This window comes from Cheilinus undulatus, linkage group 6 (genome assembly GCF_018320785.1).
Source record: "Cheilinus undulatus linkage group 6, ASM1832078v1, whole genome shotgun sequence".
Lineage (NCBI taxonomy): Eukaryota > Metazoa > Chordata > Actinopteri > Labriformes > Labridae > Cheilinus > Cheilinus undulatus.
Window position 1 is genome coordinate 25125691 of NC_054870.1, and position 22925 is coordinate 25148615.

A 22925-nucleotide genomic window follows, 5' to 3' on the forward strand; every position below is an offset into this window, starting at 1 on the left:
CTGTCCTTGTACATATGTATATATCTTTTTCTTTGTAGCATTTTTCTATCTAATATTTTTTCTACCTAATATTTTTTCTACCTAATATTCTTCTGCACATTCTGAACCACAGAGCTATTTTTGTGCTTTTCTGTCTTTAGATCTCATTGTTCTTATTGTCCTTGTTATGTGTGTATCTATCTATCTATCTATCTATCTATCTATCTATCTATCTATCTATCTATCTATCTATCTATCTATCTACTGCACATATTCTTGAAGCCTCAGTTGTCCTGAAAAAAAGGATGTTTACAGCCTGACTGCACCACAGGGTTGATGTTTGACAAACTCTTCAAGACAATAACTTAAAAAAATAGTTTACTGCTCAGAGAGTTGATAGAAGAATTTCACTTAACGAGGGAGAAAAGCTGTTAAAAGATGTCCTCTGGTTAACAATTTGAGCATTCTGCTATCATTCACAGCCTTAACCAGAAAGGCCGCTTTTATAACTTTTCTTCTTCATCATAAGAAATTCTTCCATGAAAGGAAAATGTTGGTTAACTGTTAAGTACGTACACTTTATGGAGATTAGTTTTGTTGGAAAGACTCGTCAGTTCAAGAAGCAAGCAGTGGAGGTAGGCAGAGCTGAGCATCACATCCTGTCTCTACTCCTGTTACGGCAGTTAGGTTCAAGGTGGGAGGTGGAAGGACAGAGTTCCTCTTCCTCTCGCCGGGGCACTTGGTAAAAGAACATTTAGCTGATGACAGAGAATAATCATGGTCCATCATGAGTATCAGTACCAAACATGAATGAGATACAGTGACAAAACACCAGTTTCTACGATAGCAGTCTTTGATGTAACATTCAGAGTTTCAACGACAATAAACACATCGTGTCTGTCAGGGCAGCTTCGTCGTCGACAGTAACAACTATAAAAATAAGCAATTTCTCTATAAGTACTCAGTTCTTAAGTGATTTAGGTATTTCAAAGTGAAAATTGGACAAACTGCACCTTCACATGACAAGTCTACACTGTGCAGGATTGAGAGCTGTTTAAGAAGCAGATTTCTAACTAACCTCCATCATCTCTACAGGAGACAAACTTTCTGAATTATGCTGATATTTAACAAAATCACTAGTGATGCACCCTTTCATTTCACCTTTCATCTTTACAAACCTGCCCATCACATTGTCTCTTTCTTGTCTTCCTTCTCCTTTTCTCTCTGCCTCTGCCTCTCTCATGCCAGCTGTCTTCAAACCCCTGTGGTCCTCCCTCCCATCCCTCCTCCCCTCCTTCTCTCGCTCACTACAGTCCCCAACCAAGCAGGAAAATGATCCCTGGTAAATAATATATCAAGATAAATGATAATTGCAGCGATTTTTTTGTGCATTCCCCGTCACTTAATGAGCGCCATAAATTAGCAATGACTACGGCTGACAGCGTTTGTCAGAACATGGTCGATGCAAATGTGCCTTGGCATCCCGGTGGTTAAAACTTGGTCTCTGTGTTTCTTCAGCCTTGAGACACATCCATTAATTCAAATGATAAAGTGCATCAAAGTTCATTCAACAGTTCATAGCAGAATTCACTTTATAGTATTTTGTGGAAGGAATTAATCTGTTGTTAATTTTTTTAGTGCATCCTCTGAGGGTGTGGGCCAAGAGAGTCGACATGGAGAAGCAGACTGTTAAAAAGGTCAGAGGAGGAAAGATGTGCTGCCTTTATGGTTGCAGTTTGAAGAAGACAACTAAAAAAACTGATTTAACTGAGACCTACATTAAAAATGTAGCTTTTTAGCAGAAAGAAAACTGCTCCAAGAAAGAACATCCGTGTAGTTCATTTCTCCTTTCTACTTTTATAAATCACTGTAAGATATCTGTAATATTATGTCACATACACGCAGGCACATCATGCACAGTAATTGCAAATTGGCTGTGGGTGAGTGCCCATGCTTCAGCCTTGTCCCTCCGTCCCTGTCAGACATCAAACGGGGGGCCTTGGCCACAGATCGCACATGCAGGCGTCCCCAGAGACCGCCTGATTGAAACCTGGCAACAGGACCAAACAGCTGCTTCAAACAAAAGACATCTGCATATTTCAGATTTGTTTTTCATAAATTAACAGCACAACCTGCCAAAAATCTGGGCAGGGGAGTCCGTCAACTTGTGTATAATTAGGTAAAGTTTACAAGCTTTGAAAGTTGGAAATTAGCATGAGATAAAGGCATGCTCACCTGGGAGAAGTGGGGCACTCAGCTTACAGGCATGTTCCTGCCTTTTGTGTTATATGCTAAGAGAAAACATACAAACACAACTCCTCTGGTGTCTGTAGAAGCCAGAGCACTAGCTTGGTGTTGTTATTCAGCAGCATGTTAACAGTAGGCCATTCAGCTGGTTGAAGCCAATTAAAAACTGTCCGTCTTTTTAAGCTCTGACTGTACCGTCATACCACCTACTGTATGGTTGAGTATTAATGCATGTGTGTCTATTTAACTGTGACAGGTCTTGGTGTTTGGCCTTTACAGGGTCAGATAGCGAGCTGTTTTGCTTGTAAAAACCTGTTCAATTATTCAGTGAAGTCAAGTCTCCCCTTTATCTGCCGCTTGTCTCCCGGTGTGGCAGGGACTAGAGGGAGAGAGTGAAGGAGAGTGATGGAGAGAAGAAGAAAGAGAGGGAGGGATGGATGGATGGGTAGGAGCGGATGTCTCCTCAATAGCATTGCTGCCTAATTACTGGCTCATTTAGATCAGCAACCACAGTTATAAATAACCCAACAGCTGGCGCAAAGGAACCAGACAACACCAAACACTGAAACGCAGCACAATATCACAGTCAGCTGAAATGAGTGCTGGAATGATAATGGTGTTTGTGTTACGGGAGAAGAGACTGATATGTCTCAACATATGTGGTGTTTATAGTCCCAAAACTCTCAAACTGGCACAAGGCAAGGCTAAGATTACAGTGTAAGTCAAAGTTTTGTTTTAAAACGTTTCATTAAAAACTAATTGTATTAACATCATACAGAAAAAGGGAATGTAATGAATTCTTATACATAATTAAAAAGTGTATATATCAAAGTGTTTACATTATACTACAAATGAGAGAGTATTAAAATCCTTAAAATTACTCAAAAATTATAAAATCATGCTGAATTTCCTGCTTAAAACTGGATTATCAAACTAAACTAAAACCAAAAAAGCATATTGAACTAATCACAATTCTAAAAATGGCTATATATTGAAGTTTTGGAACAGCGTACTAAAACAGGAACATAACAATAAACATACTAAATATAGGATTGTAATACAAATCATCATACTTAAAATGGAAGTCTCATAATACACAAACTAAATAGGAATATAACGCATAAGATCATAATAAAACATTGACTATCATTAGAAAAATTTTACTATGGGAGGGAAATAAAAATTGGAATATCATAACAAACATCTTGCTAAAATTGGAGTATCATAATATACATACAAAAAAATGAATATCATTCTAAACATCATATTAAAATTACTTAAAATGGGAACAACATACCCAATATCTCACTTAAATGAAACTATCATAAAAAACATACTAAATGGGAGTCTCAAAATAAGAATACTTAATAGGAATACCATTCTTAACAGTTCACTTTAACAGGAGTAACATACCACACATACTAAATAGCATACTAAACATCTTACTTTAAATAGATAATTATAATAAAGATCCCACTAAAAATGGGAATATCATAATAAACATATTTAAAATGGCAATATTACAATTAACAACATTAAAAATAAGAGCATAAAAATAAATGGGAATATTGTAGTTAACATTATACTCAAATGGGAGTACAATAATGAATTGGATTTTTGTAATTACTTCACATCAAATCCTAACTTTACTATGGATGCATTGCTTACATTATTTTCCTGTGCACACAAAAACAAAAAATTAAAAACTACCAGGGTCAAAATTATTCGTTTTTCTTGCTCTGAAACCTTTCAATGAATTCCTGTGCAGAGCTCTAATGACTTCATTCTTATACCATTCCTGACTTGGCTAAGTCCTTCACTAGTGTCTTGAAAGTTGTTCTGGGGTCTAGACACATCTATCACTAGTTTTCTTTCCCGTCTTTAAAATCTTTCTCTTCCTACCTCTGCCAGGCTTGTTCTGGACTGTGTGGGTCTCTTTGAATTCCCTGACTATACTTCTCACTCCAGTTCTTGACACTTGAAAATGCTGTGATAACTTTGAATATCCTCTTCCTGCTTTGTGAGCATCAACATTTTTTTTTTCTCAAGTCTAAACTGATGTCTTTGTTTTTGGCATGATGCTTTCTCAAGGGACAGCTCAAACCCTTACTGAAGTTTTTATACTGTGTGTAACTCAGAAGATAACCCATTAGTTTTAACTTGATTTTACAAATTTATTTTGACCCTGGTAGTTTTGTTTTTTGTTAACTAATTTTGTTTCTGTGTACAAATGTAAGCATTTAAAATAAAACTAGGATAATTGGAAAAGCTGTGTTAAAAAATGTCTTTCTCTGTTTAACAGTACTTGGGAAAGAGAAATTTTCATAGTGGGGGTAATCATTTCATCCTCATCTGTAAGTACAATTCCCCTCCAAAATCGGACCTCTCTCTCTCTATTGTTCCTCCAAATACTTTTTTATACACTGTGGGTTAAGTTAATTGTGCCTAATACTTTTTTATGATGTCAGCCTGAGAAAGGGATCCATTTGACAAAATCTCAAGCCTACTGTTATGTATCGCCAAGAGAAGATCTCCAACATTTCTCTGTTGCAAAGCACGCACCAACGTGTGGCTGCGTCTTCTGTTAAGTGATTATACAGACAACTTGGGAGTGATATAATTACCTCAAACATGGCAACCCTAGTGGTGGAGCTTGTGGAGGAGATAATATATGGTAATTACCAGTTTCTAGGGCTGAACAATCTGGAAAGAATGCACTTAAGATAAAAGCATGAAAACAACCCCAGCAGCACTTTCAAATCTACAGCATGGTGTTTGTACTGTGAAGGAAGACAATGGCTGTAAACATTTAAGAAATGGTAATGAGATAAATGCTGTATCCCTTCCGGAGTACACATGTATTTTTGTTCTTAGACATGCTGTGTAACAGCCCTTACAAAGAAACCATGAAACAATAGGAAGATTAAAATCCTTATTCCCAGAAAGAAAGTAAATAAAATGACTGTCTAGATAGCTATAATTAGAGTTTGATTTTTTAATTAAACTTTATTATTTCATTGCTTCATTATTTTGACTTTAGAGAATTGCAAAATTAGTCATATTTTTTCAATTTGGCATAAAAAAACCCACTAAGTCTCTAAAATTGTAACCAAGAATCACATAAAAATCATATAATAAGTTGGAAAAAGGACTGACTTTTCTTGCCATAAATTCAACATAAACAAGGATTTAAAATCACGAATAGCTGTGAAATTTTACTTCAGTCTTTTCATTGATGGGTGAGTGTAACATCTATGCCCTCTTTGCTCTAACATTCACACAGGGGAAACAACTCTGTCTGAACTCTGCGAACATCAGGGAAACGGTGGGTTTCAAAAGGTATTCATTCAGTCGGCACTCTTTCACGAAAGAAAGCCTGCGATACGGTGGATCTGCTTTGGTCGTTGTCTCTTGACGGACATTTTGGCAGCAGATGATGGCTCCTCGGTTCGACATGAGGAGACTAAAAGACTGTGGCTCTCTGTTAGCAAACAATGGGCAGGTTTCTGTTTCAGCAGAGTGAAAGAGCAGAGCCAGAAAGGTGATCTTCTTGTCCCAGAACACAGTTGCAGAAATGAAAATCTGATGGATACACGCAGTTTTCACCTCGATATTATAGATATTCAATATTGCAACTTATTGTATTTAAACGTATGTGTTATCTTGAGCTTCACTTGGATGACGGCCACATAGAAGAAAACAGAGCAGGTGGGGTGAATCAAGATATCAGTTTACCACATTTATCTTTGGGTATATTATTCAGGTTCTCTGACATGCCACTTTTGAAAAGTCTCCAGAGCACATTTTAAAAAATAATGCTTTGTAAGCATCGCTGTCATTTCTATACCAGCGTAACTAATTTCCAACATCTCAAAACCCTGAGTGATGGAAGAACTCTGGGAATAGGAGATGTTAGTTGTAGGCGGTTCCTGTTGTAGGAAACGCCGGTGAAGGGTGTTCGCCATATGCTCGCCGGTTTCTGAGGGAAAAGGGCTCAGAGGATAAAAGTGAGCGCGGCAGCAACGGCCCTCCATCAGTGTGTTCAAAGCCTCCATATGAAAATGACTGTGTACAAGACTTCTGCTGGGGCCAAATTTAGATCAAAGGCAAACCCCAGGCAGGAGGGGAGCAGAGGGAGGGGGAGGCGGGGATGGTTTGGGGGAAGACGGGGTGTTGTGTATGAAATGGAAGTTCGTGCAATGTGATGAGCAAAGCTGTGTGTGCATGGGAATGTTTATAATAATAATTGGTGGGAAATCTGTCAATTTATTTTTCTCCTTTACTCTGAGGATGCCAATAACAAATTGTAGCTGTTAACTTGTGATGTGACTTCCTGCTGGGTGAAATTAAGTTGTGTCTTTTTTTCTGGGCACCAAACCGGCAGTTTTACAGTGCAGTCTCTGTATAAGATTGAAATTAGAAAACTGGACATGTAGAAGGAGTCGTTCTAATATAAATTGAGGTATCAATTCTTTTTAAAGTTTCTGAAAACTCCACACAAAGGTGATGTTGCAAAAATATCAGGTCTGTCACCATTAATGCATTAACCACCATTAATTTAGGTCAATAATTACAGCATTTACTTTTTAAAATCACATTAATCACATGCTTCATTGGCCCTTTGAGAAGTTAGCATCTGCAGCCACATTGATGTAAAGTAAGTACAACACAGCTCCTTAATAACCTCACACACCATTTAGACTGTGTCACATAGCATGGTATATAATTCTTATTCATTTGGGAAACCTCCAATACAAAGCGTTTAGTGAGGCAGGACTTCTCAAAAAATTATTGTAAAGTTACCTAACAAACATTCTGTCTGTCACATTCATTATGAGCCAATCAGAGTTACAAGACAAAAAGAGGCAGTAAACATTTCTAGTAATAATTTGAGCTTGGCAGACAGACACTTACATAGTTAACAGTGGAGCTTATTGGTGGATAAAACTCATACTGGGCCAGTTGGGGGAAGTGCAAAAAATTATTCTCTGCCAAGAAATGTATTAAATGTGGTTCTCTGCTCTTCTTGCAATAAAGAAATGTGACCCAGTTTTGATAAAACTGCCGCTATACTAGCACTACATCCAGGCTAATCACTACTCCGGCGGCAGCCATTATACCGATTTACAGTGACAATAAACCCAGTTGGCAACTATCAGAAACTCATGCTGGAGCAGGTCGGGAGGAGAGAGAAACCATCTTCTCCATCATGAAAAGCTTCTAATACTGTTCCTTGCTCTTTATTGAGTAAAGAAATATGGTCCAGTTCTTATAAAACTGCTGCTATACTATAGCTACATCTGAGCTTACAGCTACTCTGGCGACAACTAAAGCCCACCCGTAGCTACAGCCTGATTCTTCTGAAACGAAAGTTTCATTGAAAGCAGCAGCTCGGGCAGCGGTTGCCATCTGATTACGGGACGCCGGGGCGTGTGTGTGTAAGCTCGGGCGTGCACGGCTCTGTTACACTTCTGTGTGAATTGCTCGTTGCAGAACAGAGACGGGCATTCCCTTCTGCCTTTATTGAGGACTCTGTGTAAAAACGGCTACAGACAGCTCAGTGGACAAGTCAGAAGTAATCTGCACCTTGTGGTATCAAACATTTCACTTCTTACTGTTCTATAATTTCCGTTTTCATCCATAACAATTAATTTCTTTCCATGGTTAACTTCATGCCATTATCTTAGATCAACCCAAAGTTCCTTATTTTCTTTTAAAATAAAAGTACTTTACCCTTAGTTTAATACAGAACAAAAATGCAAAGTGAAACAAAAAATTGCAAAGTGGTGGAACAAGGGGATAGAAAAGGGGGATGTACAACAAAAATGTTTAGATTAATTGTGAGTAAAACTGTAATCTCCAAAAAAAAAAAAAAAATTAAAAAAGGCCTCCATTTGGATCATGCATGGTCAATCTCAGATTGCTTCATTGTTTAAAGTTTATGTTATCTCTAATCATCCAAATTTAACTTTGACACTGATTGAACCTTTGTCTGTAAACAACTATTTGTCTCAACTCAAACAGTGCTTTACGAAAAAACACAATCTTTGATAATTTCAGAGTGAATGTAGGAAACTTTACTCTGAAATTTCCCTTCCAGCCTTCTGATAGACTTTCTGCATGAAGACGGTTAGCTGATGTGAGAATGGAGCAGGAAATATTAAGGAAAATTCCTCACAAGCAAGCAAGGGTAATGACATTTAAATCCTGTGACCAGTTTGATCTTCATGCTAGTAAGAAGCGGCGCCATTGTGTTTCCTCTTTGTCAGCATTTTCTTTTCCGCTATTTTGTCATACAGTGGAAATGATGAAAAACACTAAGCACTGATAATGATGTAAAAATTGTCTTATAGCGTTGGACACTGTTTATTCATCCGCCATGTCTGTGGTATTCCTCTGCGTCATGTCCTGCTTCCTGAGACTTCCTCCCTTCTGACAGGGAGGCATACTGTAGTTTCTCACTGTGAGGTGAATGTGTACAAGCAACTCAGAAAGATTTTGTGGCAGTCTACCTGAGATTTCATAAGAATATTTTAGACATACATATTGGAAACACCTTAACTAATTGTTCCTGGAATTTTTCACTAAACTTTGAATTTATGTCAAACACTAAGAAACATTCATTCATTTTAATGACTTTTCTTCCCTGTCTGTGGCAGTGATCAGACACTGACAATAATGCCTATAAAAAGTATTCATTCCCTTGGATGTTTTACCCTTTTATAGATTTTATAAATTAATTCATGATTAATCTAATTTGGCTTGGTGCCATTTTTAGTATTGAGAGCAGCAGGGTAGTTTATGAAATTTTGTCTTAAAATAACAGTAATTGTGTCCATGTTATGAAGGGAAATGTCCTCCTGTGTAACAGCGTTGTTCATTGATGTTTAGGTGATGACAGACGTCTACAACTCACAGGAATAAAATACATCAGGCTAAAAGGTGAAATGTGATCATATCACTGGACTTTTGGAGTTGTCAACATTTAGAAACATTGTTTCACTGGCCTTATAACCATCATCTTTTCTTTTCATCACCTGCTGTCCACCAGCCACTTCTTTTTCTCCAGAAAAAACAATCAAACACTCGTTCAGAACAGGCAATTTAAATGTTTTCAACAACTAGCTATATTCTGAATCACTGTGTTATATCAATCACAGATATAAAGCAGGACACTGCAGAAATATTTAGATGAGAATGTTATTGACTGCGCCTTAAAACAATATATATTACCATAAATCACAATCCTAGAGCTCCTGGTCTTACTAGTGGAACAAATTCTAACACTGATATATGAGAGGCTCACTAGGCTCCATTCTTCACATCTTTCTTTCACCTCATTTGCTTAAGCTCACTCACCCCCGCCCTCCTCCTCGTCCTCCTCATCTTTGCCTCTCCCTCCTCTCCTCCTTTTGCTGCCTGCCTCTCCAGAGAGGAGGTCACATGCTGCAGACCTGCTCTGTGCCATCTGGCTGACTTCCTGTCATCCTTACCCCAGGAGAGAGTGACTCTGCGGGGTGTACGACTGGAGAGATCCCCCCACATCCCCTACTCCTCTTCCTCCTCTTCCAGGCCTCTGCACACCTGAGCACAAAGAGTGAGAAAAAAACACACAGGGAGGAAAACAGAAAGAGTAAACAGTGGAAGGGGGAAGACAAAGAATGAAGCAGAAAATTAAGGGAAATTAGAAAAATCTGCATGCAATAAAAAAGAAGTAGAGAAATCTGTGTGTGATTTTGGATCAAAAAGGTTTAAAGCTTTGATAATGATATATCAAATTTAACAAACCAAAAACACATAGGGGCTGTTTTTATGTTATATGATAATCAAATGGAGGGAAACAGCAGTACCCCTCTTTAATCAGAGTGGATCATGTATGTTAAAATATGACCTTGTTATCCAGAAAAAACAGAGAAACATCATTAGAGCAATAGCGGTTAAATTTCCATCAAAGTCGTTCATGAAAGCACACCCGACTTTATGTTTCACCCTCTCACCTTCTACTCTTACATCTCCATCTAACCCAAGCACATCAGAACCGGTTAAAAGTGCACACATGCTAGATTAATCTTACTACTGTCCCACCCATGGTCTTGCATATTCATATAAATATAACATGACTGCTGCTCACATTTGAATTTATTGGTTTTCCTCCTCCGCAAATTAGGGGGCCTCCAATTGATGAATATTTTAGCACATGTGCACTCTGCGGGACATTTATCATTAGCTTTGCTATTATAAACAGAATAAATGAGCAGTCAAAGTAGGCTGCTGCCACAGTGTGCTGAACACAGCCACTCGCCACCCCCTCTGTGTGCACTTACTTTAGCCTTCCTTTATGACTGCTGTGGCGTTGAAATTCTCCAAAATGGCGTCCTATACGTTGTCTTTGTTATTTGTTGTGATGTCATCTGGGATATATATTCTGAGAAGAAAATGAATATGAATAAGAGAGGGCAGAAATGTTGACAGAAAAGTTCTTGCATCTATAATCTGTAAGACCTAAAGCAGAGCTGCAGTTGAGACAACTTAAGTTGAATCTATGTTAAGTGAAGCCCTAAGGGGGTCGAGACAGAGGTTAATTGGATATACTAAAATTATGTTATTTCATTACAGACATTGGGTTTGGGAGGTTAGCTTAATAAAAAAGATGAAATAGTTTAAATAAAGGTATTGCCTAACTCTGAGATTCCCCACCCTTGTTGCTAAGCTAATCAGGGCCTTCTACATGTCGCTCTCCAGAGATCATCTGTCAATCAAATAGTTTAGAAAGTTTTCTTGACACCTTTGCGGTTTTGTTTGAGGTTTCCCCAGAAAAAAAAACATATAAGGCATAAAAAAGCAAACATGAAGGACAAGCTGACTTCAAGGTACTGAATATACCAATTAGTGTTAAAGGAAATGTGACACAAAGTGAAGGGTGCTAACGTCAGTATTTAACTGTGCATTGATGCCAAACATCTTGATTTACTTTGAAGTCTCCATCTATCTGCTTTACAGGAGGACAGAATAACAAATTTCATCTTCTTTTTCAAGCATGCTCATGCATCACTTGACTGGCATTACCAACATGACATTGGCTTGAGCCCATAGAGGAGGAAAACAAAAATAGCAGAGCAGTTGAAAAATGGCATCTTATGAGGCTTGGAGATGTGCACATTCATTTGAATTTGTTGCATGAAAACACACAGAAAAGTGTGAACTTTGCCCAGGTAATAAACAACTCTCCAGTCATGGGATCAACAGCAAATTATCCCAGCACCTGCAGAAGTAACATGCTAACACAAAACTGTAGCATTGCTTTAGCTAATAATCCATGGACACTAAAAGGTTGTTTGCAATCATGCGATCCCTATGACATGTGAAAGTCAGTCGGGCAAGAAGTGAAAAACTGCCATTGGGAATGAATGGAGGAAAGATAGTATGTTAAAGGTCTAAATGGACCTGTAATATGCAATTATCACAACAACTCTAAACACTTTGAGTACAACACTTTACAAAAGTGACTTTTACCGCAGGTTAACTGCTTTAACTGGCGTGGAGGCCATCAATATCACAAATGATTCCTCCAGACCTCCTAGCATCTAGCATCGTCCAGTCAGATGAATGGAGAAAATAGTCTTGAGGAGTCTTGTAGTGAGCTATGAGGGTAGCTGCGCCCTGTAGCATATGGAAAAATCCTGTTTTTGTCATTAATATACTTTTAATGGAAAAAGCAAGATACTATCACCTGAATGAGCCGTGTGGGCTAAGCAGATAATGTAATCATGCACCTTTCATGATGAAACTGCTCTTTAATGTAAACCATGAAGGCTAGCTCCTCTTTGAAAAGCAGTTTTCTTTCCTCCATTTCTGGCGTTATTTAATCCACATTTGAAAAGCCAAACTGGTGGGGCGCAGATGTCACAGTGGTTAAGGCACGTCTCATGTACGTGGGCTGCATGGGTTCAAGTCTAGCCAGTGGCTCCTTTCCCGCGTCTCACCCCTACTCTTTCATACCTGTTTCTGTCTACTGTACTCCTCTATGAAAAAAGGCATAAGAGGCCCCAAAAATATATATTTAAAAATAAAACAAAAAAGCCGTTTAGAAGCCAAACAACCAGCTCTACTGAGCTGAGCCACACGATCCACATCTCTTAAAAGAGACTGTCAAAACGAGCAGATCATTAAACATGGGCATGATCAGAGTTTAATGAACTAACCATGACAAACTGCACTGAACCAAACTGGACTGAACCAAACTGGACTGAACCAAACTGTACCCCATTGTGGAAACGAAAATGAAGTCCCAAAATTAAATAGTTACGTAACAAGTTTTACAGTTTTATTGAGTTGAGGCCCCCAACTTAATACTTTATGTGGCCACTTAGTTGACATAACATGCTCATTTCCCCCCAAAAAAATCTCAGGTTGGCAGAACATTTTCCTGTAAAAATATAAATTACAGTTTGCTCAACTAAAGTAGGTGAGTCAGCTATTTATTCCAGAAAACGCTGGCTAAAGTTAAATCTTGATGTTCACTTGGTATATATCTTGCATCATTTAAGAAACCCAGTGTAATGTGTTGTATCAACTATTTAAACTGTCAAAAGTGCACCTAATAATTCATAATTTATTGGATCAATATAAATCAAGTTGTAATTTTTTACAGTGCATATATGAGCAGGGTGTGACACAACTTGTCCACGCCTTGGACAGAGGCTTTTAATCCGTGTCTTCTGCTGTTTCTCTGCCGTGAGCTTACAAGATTTTGCCTGAATATGACTCAACTTTTCAGGACACAAAGTAGCTTATGAACTATCGTATTTTTGCACTTTGAATGGTGGGTACTATACAATCATAAACAGCACAAAACATTTTATTTTGAAAGTGTTTCTCTATGCAGAAATCACTTCTTGACCCCACCTAGAGTTCCCTCACTGTGGTGTGACACTGACACCAACCAAGCAGCCAATGCTTGGTTTTTAACAAGGTATCAACAAAAGCAGCAAAAATAGACTTGCAATTGCCTTTGTATATTAAAGAGATCTTGCATACTTGTTGTCTATGATATTAGATGAAGAATCTGCACTGATGTGGGCACAGGTGAGGTTCAGGTTTATAGTTGAATTGGACGTAAAGTAGCGTATCTCACATGATGTTACAGGGTACTACAAAAGTAATGCAACTTGTAATCAGTTACTTTAAACACTAAGTAATTCAATAACGTTATGTGTTACTTTTAATAAAGAAACTAGCAATGCATAGAGCATGACTTCTATCGACTCACTACCCCAACACTGGTAGTAACATTAACTCGCAATACAATTAACAATTAATTCAAGTATGGACAAATGAAATAGATTTAACAAAGGTGTACATTTTAAAACTCTTCATAACTAATAGAGGATGTGATCTGCGTATGATTCTCTTGGTCAGCTTCATTCAGCTAATGCATTAGTAATTATAAGTGTCACTTTTTATGATTATTAAATATGCACTGATTTATTATTGACTATACAACCTAGAAAAAGAGTAAAATAAAGAAATGAATTTCAATTAAGTAATATTTACTCAGAGATTGATTCAATCTAATGTCTGTAAAACTTGACAAATTTTGATGAAGTTGTGTCATAACCTCAACATTGTGTTATGTGTTGTATCACACCATATATTGTATTGTGTGTTGACAGTGTCAAGGCTGTTCTACTGTAAAAAATTAAGCCTTTGCTTCCTTATCCTCTTTGTTCTGATCTGGGGATGCACAGATTAATTAATTTAACATCGTTATTGGCAAAAATCGACCCTTCTGATGAACACACTAACATCAAAAGTGGATGTGGACTGATGCCAGTAGCAGATGTTTGTCTGTTATGTTGTATCAATTCAATGCTGGCATTAACAGCTGAGAGCAGAGAAGTGATTTCCTATTGGTTGAAGATGTGACTTGTTGAACAAACTGATCTGTTTTTGTGGTCAAAGAGAAGAGAAAATGTTGGGGAAAAAAAACAACGACCATATCCACCATAGGCTAAACTGTTTTTTTTAACATCAGTATAGGCATATAAATCTGTGCATCTCTGCTCTGATCTTAAAATCATTTACTGTGATCCCTGTTCCTGACAGTCCCGATCTACACAACACACGTGTTGAGGAAATGTTTGACTTGTTCAGAGTCTTGGAATTAAACCCATCATGTTGGCCCATAAAATAAAGGAACACAAAGCCAAATCAAAATGTGTCCACAAGTGTCCTGCTTTGATGTTCTCCTCTCATCTTCTTCCTCTTCTTCATCTCAGCCATCCTCTGCTGGTCCAGAGTGCAGTTAGTTGCCCTTTAGCACTTCCTTTTCACCCCATGTGACCAAAAAGGAGTGCTGGGATTGTTTCAGATGGACGCCAAAACCACCTTAGGATGCATCCGAGCGCTGCTGAAACTCACTGATGTGACAGCGCAGAAGCAGGCATTGTTTCAAATGCTTTCATTCACAGTCCCAGTCATTGGCAGACACTGTGAAATGGGTGAAATCCCAGCTTGGTTGAAGCTGGCACAGAAACGTAAGCATCCTGGATCCCTTCCACTTCAGAGAGCTCTGCCACATGCTAACTGTCATCCGCGAGGCACTGCTAGCCCAAAGGGGGGTCTGGCAGAATGGGTGTGAGGGTGACGAGAGGGTGGTATAAACATTGGGATATACGTCACTTATAAACATGGAAGAAAACATGGACTCCTCAGAGAAGCAGCACCAGAGGCCATGAGAGGTGATCATTATTTATGCAGACGATACTCCGAGTTTAGTATCAGATTCTCTGGCTTAGCTTGCTCACCTGGCATCCACCCAATGAGAACCATCCCTGAGATCCACAGCAATGATGAAACCCAACCCCCCTACTTTACACACAGACAACCTCCTTGTCCTCATTGCTGTCTACGCCTGGTAGATCCCCTGGCATGTTCGCTCCTCCTTCATAAACACTAGCAGCTGCTTGGGCAATTAGCCATTAGCTTTTTACTTTTTACTATAATACCCAATACTCAGGAATCTCCACAATTAGTGCTTTAATTGCTTCTAAACAACCCAGGCGTAACCAATAAATAGAAGAAGGCGGTAGGTACTTAGTTGAAGAGACAGGCTTCTGGGAAGCTAGCTCAGAGAATACGAGCTAAACTGTTCTTCCTCTCTCCTCCCTGTGCAGCCTTTAGCTATTTTTTTACTGCCATGACATGGCTCAGAAAGGCTTGTGTAGGAGGAGGAAAGATGGAGTGGGTAAAAACACAAGGCAGCAGAGGGCTGATGCCTCATATTCAAATTGAAAGTGACACATCCATGCCCTTTATTCTGTGGTCTAACTATCACTTCAGAGAAATGCTAACATTCAGTGTGACAGAGGGTGTTACGGTGACTTTTAGATGGGCAGGAGACGGCGCCCCCCAGGCATGGATTTGCGTGGCAGCGTGATATGACACAGCTCGCTTGACAGAGCAATGGGGATACCCTCAAGATTAGCTGAATGCATTAAAGGGAGGCATGAAACGTAGCTAACTGTTGATTAAATCGCTGTTACATCCAAACTGGCAGTTCCAGTTAACCTGTTTTACATTGACAACAGCTACGCCACTAACATTACAATGGCCTATAGGCTTAAATGTGCATCATAGCAGACATGCTTATCAAGGAACAGACAGGGGTGAGTGTAATAGATTTCTATGAAATAATACTGTGTTGTGTGCTTAATACATTGAGTTTATTTCCTGCTTAGGCAGAAAGCATACAGTTTCACACACAAATATATCTCAAAAATCCTAAAACATTTTTGAAAAGAGAATTTTTTTTTATTTTATAGGATTGATTAGGCTACTTGGCAACAAATGTGGAGATATGAATTGGTTTTGCTTGTATATTCTGGATTTAACTTAGGAAATAGCTTGTTTTTTGGGTTTACCCCCTAGATTTACAAAAATATCCAGTTGCAAACTGACAAAAAATTAATAATGATAATAAAATAAAACACTGATAGATATCTCACTAATCAAAATACACAAAATAGCACATCAGACCAGTAATCTTGACAAATATTCACTGTTTTTATATGTTATATTGTGGCTTTTAACGTTTCATTTTCTTCAATCTTGTATTATATATCTTTTTGCCAGAAATGCTACCTTTTATTGCAAGGGCACTCTTAAGAACTAGATTTTTAATGTCATTTTTTTGATTGGTTAGATAAAGGCAGCAATAAATGATAGCTAAATGTTTTTTTTGTTTTTAAGAATAAGCACCAATAACAGAGGATAGGCTAGAGATGAATTAGAATTAAACTGTGGTAATGTGATGGGTATTTTTCTCTAGTATTTTTCTGTATTTTGCTTTTTGCTCCAAGTTGTTTCCTCTATAATGATGACTACAAAACACTGCACTTAACATCAGTCTGAATGATCGAGGGCTCTTAAATTTCCCCTGCTGCGACTCTAAATAAGCAAGAGTTTGCCCAGAAATGGACAAAGCTGACCTGCTCCACCATGCTTAAAATACTGGCAGCAGCTGAATATCTGCTGATGTTTTGATGAAACAAGAATTATGCTTTAACCAGAAAAGTAGAGGCTCTGACTACATGTCGTCTGTTCTTAACAGTTTCTGGCATTCAATCAAAGAAAGACATCTGATTGGCTTCCCAAAATCTCCACATTGATAAAGTGCTTCCAAATGAAAACAATCAGAGCAGAATCAAGTATAATCAAGCCTTGTAATTCACAGCAGAATGTGTGTGTGTGTTTGTGTGACTGTGTGTGTTTGCTCTCTACTATTAAGGCTACAGAATCAGTCTGCACATTTAAACACACATCCAAAAACATGGACATACACACACACATCACGCACACAACACCAAGGAGGTATACAAGCACCATCTAGTGCTTTAGTCTGGAAATTACTCTGCACAATGCAAGAAATGTGAGAAGGAATCCTCAGTCTTTCAGTTTAGAATATTTTTCTGTATTTAAAAAACATTAATGTCATTAATATCTCAGTGGACAATTAACGTTTTTTAGCATGCAATGATTAGACAAAATCTGGATTAAAGTCATTTAAATTCAAACAGTCTACTTAAGTATCAAAAACTAAAGAAGTGACAGCTTTTCTGGACCTCAGCCGGCTGGTCTTAAAATAGTACTATCCTCATGTAATTCATTGATATAGTAATTGGGGGGGGGGGGGTAAGTAAGTAAGTAAGGCTTTGTCTGCTCTGAGGCTACTAAAATTTTATTTGCATATATTGACTAAAACCATGATAAAGCAGTTATTAAGTAGTGTGGACAAATGTCTTTTGATAAGCATGTATAGGCTTTTTTTGGGGGGGGGGGGTTATCAGTGAAAAAAATTAAAATCTATGTTGATTTTTGGCAGCAGTGTGTCACTTTTTCTTCTTTCTTGGGTCCTAGGGGGGCGCCGCTTTTCTTAGGTATGTGTAGGGGGGGGCTCCAAGGAAAAATGGTTCCCTAGCTCTAATGGAGATGCAAATTGCTGCAGTGCTGGGCTGCTAAGAGGAGCACTCTGAAAGCAGAAAAAAACTCACTGTATATTGCTGTATTTGCAGGCAACAACTTGGAGCATGTTTACCTGACTGCTGTGTTGTACTTTGATAAAGCTGGCATTGCTCTGACCTTAGGAGTAGGAGATGCTGTTTGGTCAGTAAGGTTGGCCTGGCTCTGCTTTTTAAGTGTCAGAGCGAAACATCCAGGAGGCCAGGACTCAGTCCAAGCTGTCACTGCATTTACCACTCTGCTATGCTACTTTTAATTACTCGCCATCATGGCTGAAAGGTTGAACTATCTGTCATTTTACATGTGCACAATAACCAAATGTATGTGTTGAAGTAATCCAGACATAAAACTTCAACCTGAAGCTAAAATAGGTCTGCTGGTCCCAGCTTTTACAAAACTCTAAAGGTGCATTTCAGCTCTTGATTTGCCTGTTTTCAGTCAAAAATGATTGCAAGAAGTGACTATAAACAGTGCCAACCCGTAAACTCGCCCTTATATTCAAGGCTCAGTTATTTCAATGATTTTTAAATTTCTTTTTTTGATCACATTTCAGAATAAGTCCCCACTTTTTATGTTGTTTATATTCTTTTATTGTGAAAAGCTAGGAATGGCATTTTCGTAATATCTTACAGTGATCTTTATGCACAGATTTGAGTTTAATATACCATCACATGCTTATTCTTGGGGGAAGAAGAAGGGTCTGATTACTTTAAAATGCATCTACATTCTTTATGTTTTGATTTTGTAATTCTGCAAATCAATACCCTTACTGCACAGAGCAAAAACAATAAACAAATAAATTAATTTCAATTGCTTTAATAATCTCTTTTATAAAGTTTGGTTTTGTTGGGGAACAAGAGGCTTTTAATGTTCTGTACTCAGACAGCCTTTTTTCAGTTTTGATCAAAGAAGTTGTAGCAAATTTTCATTGGAAATCCTGAATAAACTATAAAAAGAACACAGAAACTTTGTCTTGTGCCGTTCCTCCTTTTCTCATGTTTCACAAAAAAAGAGGCTGATGACGTTGGAAACATGGACCAGTTTCAACACTGTTAGAGCTTTTCTGGAATCATCAGCTCACATGTCACTATCATAATTTTTCAACTCATTTATCTGAAGACAAACATGCAAAGAGCCAAATCTTTGATTGTTCAAATAGCAAAAATTCCACTTATATCACAAGTGAATTCCATGATCTGAATGCACCTGAATTTTAATCGTGACTGATGACTAATATGGGAGTTAAATGGAGTCAAGTTTAATTCAGTTCATGCATGTTTATATCAGTCTTCAACCATGTTGTGTTAAGCGCTTAAATACTTAAAACACGACTGCTAAAAATAAATTATGATGGCAAACAACAATTTTGGTAGTACTACAGAGGGAGGCACTGAAACTTTGACTGAATGAAGAAAAGCTGCAAGAAGGATGAAGCTCAGACTAGTCGAATGAGTATGACATATTCAACAAATACATTTTAATAAAAAGAGTTTTTGTGATAGTTTAACTGTCTGTCACCCACTGTTGCAGCAAAACAAAAGGTGAGATGGTGACCCATCAGACACATTAGCTCAAAAAGGCCTTGGTGACCTGGAGTGAAGACTGACATTTCACAGATACCACTGATAGTCATGACCTACAGGTTTGAAGATTTCCAATTAAGGGTGTCTTTCTTATAGGTACTTTATTTGGCTGTGTTAAAAACTTTCAGAATTGAAACTAAACTGCTAAAAAATTAATATTAAAGGCAAACACCACTTTTGGTAGTATTACAGAGACAGGCACTGAAAAGTTGACTGAATGAAGAAAAGCTGGAAGAAAGGTGAAGAGCCCAGACAAGTCAAATGTGGATAAAATATTACACAAATGTGTTTTGCAGACAAACACATCAGTCAATTTTAAGGCCTATTAAGTGGGAAAAAGTCTCTGTAGCTGTGCTCACCTTACTTCTGTACTTTAATTCAAAGACATCAATTTCTAAAAACAATTTCACTGATATTCTGAAGCTAGTTAGGAAACAAATTATGGCAGCACAACTTACCTCAGTGATGTGGAAACATAAAGCCTCCATGTGTGCATATTGAAGCGAAGAAGGAAGCATCTTGTGTCCAGTTTTTCAGCTTCTGAAATGATAAAAGTGTATGTAGGTTCACACATTTTGCAATGTTTGAGAAAGACTTTGTGATTTTGTAAAAAAAACAAACAAACAAAAAAAACAAACAAACAAACAAAAAAAAAAGAAAGAAATTATTTTTATTACATCAGAGTGCCTCGGATTTTCAGTTTTGACTGCCATCTACATTATGGACTTTTATTGATGAGTAAACAGGCAAGTCATTGCTTCCCTTTAATGCAAACAAATTATTATTCAAAACACACTCTGGTGATGTCTCAAGGGAATCTTAAAACAGAAAATACTGAATGTGACTGTTTTTGATTTGCCAGTGTTGCTAATACTGTTTGCCAGTAATGTGCACATTTGAAAAACAAAGATGACAATGACATGATGGAAACTGAATTTAAACTAAACTAAATTAAAATCTTATGACAGCAGCTGAGGAGCAGATGATGCCTGTTTCTTGCCAGATTTTCCTTTCAGAATGACATTATTTGGAGGTTTTGTCCTGGTTTGCTGTCTATATTAAAAGTATTCACAAAAATTCATTACATAAAACATTGTCAATAGCAGAAAGAATATCGGATTGACTCATTAAAGTAGGTTTTATTGTAAGAAAAATAACTGTTGGCTACGGTGGCCTGGAAGTGCAAAACAAAAATACAAAGTGTGCAAAGTTTTTACAAAGCTTAAAACAAATTTACATTAAAAACAACCAGAACATTTCCACAATCTATAAAAGAAATTTACTTTAGCAAAACAATTGAACAAATTAAGAAATTACATTTACATTTTACAAAGCTAATTTCCAAAGTCCAATACAAAATAACTTTACAATACTAAAACACCATTAGCATTGACATTTTTAAATTTCAGGAAACTAATGAAACATTTGAAAACTACATTCAAGATTTTTTCTTTTAGATTTTACAGAAATAAATGTGTTTCAAGTTTTATAGGTGTTTCAAATTTTGTAATTTTGTATCAGACTTTGTAATTTTATGTCAGACTTTGTAAATCTCTCCAAAGTGTTGTTAAAGTGTTTCAAAGTCTGTAAATTTATATCAAACTTTATCAATTTGTCTCAAGTTTTGTAAAAGTGTATTAGAATTTTCATTTTGTATCAGACTTTGTGCATTTAAACCAGACTTTTTATATTTCTTCAAAGATTTGTTTAAAGTGTTTCAGACTGTGATTTTGTATCGGACGTTTTGTAAATTTCTTTAAAGATTTGAAGTGTCTCAGACTATGTAATTTTGTATGGGACTTTGTTAAACCTTCCCACGTTTGAAAAAGTGTTTCAGACCTGGTTATTTTGTAGTTTTATGAATTTGTTTTGAAAAGATTTACATATTTTCTGTCATTTGTTAAAGTGTTTTGCTCATGTAAATTTGTTGTATGAAATGTAAAAAATTTTTAGTTAATGTTAATTTATTCCAAGATTTGTAAGTGTTTCAAAATGTGTAATTTTGTAACACATTCCAGGCCACCATGTACACCACAGGTGTCAAACTCAAGGCCATGGAACGATTATATCCGGCCCGCGAGATCATATTTGTATTTTAACTGGCCCACCAGTATGAGGTTTGCAGATTTTCTCCAGTATAATAATGTAAACTTCAACTTGATTATTTGATTATTTAAAATATCCTTGTTAATCCATAAAAATCTGAAAAAGTAAAAATTAGATAAAAAGTCAAGAATGTGAGGGAAAAGAAAATATTTTTCTGTTTTATTTCATATTTTCAATTTTGCATCTCAAGATTACGCCTCAAATTTATGATTTTGACCCTACATTTCATGCTTTGACCTTTTCAACTCATAACTTGGACTTTATATGACACATTTTTATCTTTTAGAATCCCAATTTTAAATTTTAAGTCATATTTTGACTTTTCAACTCCTTACTTTGGCTTTTTAATCCCATATTTTGAATTTTAAACACATGATTTCAATATTTTTCTCACATTTTGAAATCTTAAATTAATATTTTTTACTTTTTATATCATATGTTGACCTTTTACACTCCCAATTTTGAATTTAAATCATATTTTCAACTTTTTAAGTCCTCATTTTGAATTCCAGCTCATATTTTGACATTTTCAACTCCTAATTTTGGATTTTTAATCCCATATTTTGAACTATCAGACTGACAATTTAAAACTTTAAGACATAATTGACTTTCAAACTCATGGTTTTTGAATTTGGTAATAAATAAATAAATAAATAATAAATTGGAATTTTTTAACTCAGATTTGAGCCTTTAAACTTATTATTTTTACTTTTTTGAATTTCCAAATGATTTATCATCAGTGCTGTTTTTTTTTTTCATATTTTATCACTGATGAAAATGAGTTTAAAGTTCTGTTGACCCTGTTTGGCCCTCAGGTCAGACCTAAGTCCAGAATCTGGCCCCTGCTGTGACTGAGTTTGACACCCCTGATGTACACTGAAACCAGATACACACACATGCGTTTAAGTGCCATAGTGAATGGTATTCAAAAGTGTAATTAAATAATTGGGTGATAAGCAGACCACAAACAGCATAACCAAGGCTCCATTAAAAACGAGACATACAAGATATGACGCATGCTCAATTGCAGGGCAACATGAAACATGATATCGACTGTGGAGAACTACTTAAAATGATGCTAGTCACACGGGCTAAATTGAATGACTGACAGTCGTAAATGAAAAGGCTCGGGTAAGGCATTCCACTTTGCATTGTCAGTAGCCTAATACTGGTGTGATATAGCACAGAAATCCAATATATATCTGAAGATACTTCTGAAATGTACCCTGAGGTAAAACATGTGCCTGTTTAGTCTACCTTGCTGGCTAATGTTCACCATTGCTAATATTTCAGCACATTGTTAACTAATTATCTGAATTTTGTTTTAACTAGTTTATTCTCTGTCCTAGATGTCAAATTTTATCTATAACGTCACACGTTTGTTCGAGGTGTGGATAACGACACTATTTTTTAAACATACCTTTAACGGCTCAAGAGGGGGTTACTCTGGATTGAGCGTTTGTATGAACTGCGAAAAATCCTGCTGGGCAC

General features: G+C 37.0%; 1 long non-coding RNA gene across 2 annotated transcripts; it reads right to left on the minus strand.

The window, feature by feature from the left end:
* Positions 1-427: 427 nt before the first annotated feature.
* LOC121511546 lies at positions 428-22913 on the minus strand. 2 transcript variants are annotated; one of them, XR_005992054.1, is made up of 5 exons: positions 22855-22913; positions 19787-19868; positions 10551-10651; positions 9720-9810; positions 428-737 (listed from the first exon to the last, which is right to left on the minus strand). It is a non-coding gene; the product is annotated as an uncharacterized LOC121511546 (long non-coding RNA). The 2 variants fall into 2 exon arrangements; XR_005992053.1 differs by lacking the exon at positions 428-737 and having other exon boundaries at positions 9614-9810.
* Between the last annotated feature and the right edge of the window lie 12 nt (positions 22914-22925).